Source organism: Melampsora larici-populina (assembly GCF_000204055.1).
Source record: "Melampsora larici-populina 98AG31 unplaced genomic scaffold MELLAscaffold_4, whole genome shotgun sequence".
Taxonomy (NCBI): domain Eukaryota; kingdom Fungi; phylum Basidiomycota; class Pucciniomycetes; order Pucciniales; family Melampsoraceae; genus Melampsora; species Melampsora laricis-populina.
This window is the reverse complement of record NW_006768768.1, coordinates 348,362-349,637: the sequence shown is the minus strand read 5'-3', so window position 1 is coordinate 349,637 and position 1,276 is coordinate 348,362.

The window sequence follows — 1,276 nt, the reverse complement described above, 5'->3', positions numbered from 1 at the left end:
AGATTTCACCAAAACTTCCTGCAAGCTTCATGCAAGCTTCATGCAAGCTTCAAAAGAGCTTAAGATGATGCCTGCATCTGGGCAGGTCTGCAGACCAACAGATAATAATGTGGCCACCGACTGGAAGAACCACATGCCCTCAACTCTCAACAATGGACGGGATGTATCACAGCAAACATTTTCTGTTTTTTACCAGACCACCCAGCACTGCCCTCATAGTTGCCTCAGCAACAGATGTCCAAGGAGTCCTTGGATGCCCCCCCCAACAAAAAGGGCACCCAACAGATACCTCTGAGGCAAATTTTGGCCATTGCGGTTGCCTTGGATTGGATCCTTGGCTGGAGCTTCCCTTGGAGTGGAAGTCCAAGAACTCATATTTTTGCATATATGCTGGCTGTGCATACATGCCTCATGAAGTGATTGGAAGTTGTGACATGTTTGACAAATGGCAATCAGGGCTGGTCACCCATGGAAGATGGATTTGGGAACAACACCCAAACCAATCCAAGACAATGCCACTTTTTGGACACTTTGCATGTGGTATTGGGGGACAGACATATCTGAACCAATACCCAATACAATATGAAGACCAAAAAAATCTCGCAGCTCATATCGTATTGCCCAAACAATAGGAGCCAATACAATATGGAATTTGTGGCAAAAGTGCCATTTGAACTGCAATTGGGGTTCAAAGCAGTCAATTTATGAGGTGATCTAATGTTGGTTCAAGCCTGGATATGGTATTGCCGATACCCAACATGAAAAAAGGTGCTCCACATGTGGTGTTGGCTGAACCAATATGAGAAAATCTGATTTTTTGTGTTGGATTGCCAATACAAAACCAATACAATACCGACATCTGTGTCATATTGATGGGGTGTTGTTGGGAAAGGCGACAAGAGGTAGGTTATAAAAGGTGTTCATCAAAATTCAATCAGAAAAGGATCAAGCAACAAAGGAAGCTCGAACAAAGTAGTTGAAGTGGGGAGGGTGAATTGTGACCAAACAACAGTTCTGAAAACCTTTGTAACCTTTCTGCCTGATGTTGGCCTCGACGCCCCGCTGCAGTGCCATAACATGTAAATGTCATATTACAGACATCTAAGTGTAGAGTACCGGGCGCTCGGGGTCATGCAGCGGTCCTTCGAGGCCAACATCAGGCCTGATGTTGGCCTTGAAACCCTGCTGCAGGACCCCAATGCTATGGTACTGTGACATGTTGATGTCATATTACAGAAATCCAACTGCAAAGTACCTGGGCTTTCGGGGTCATGCA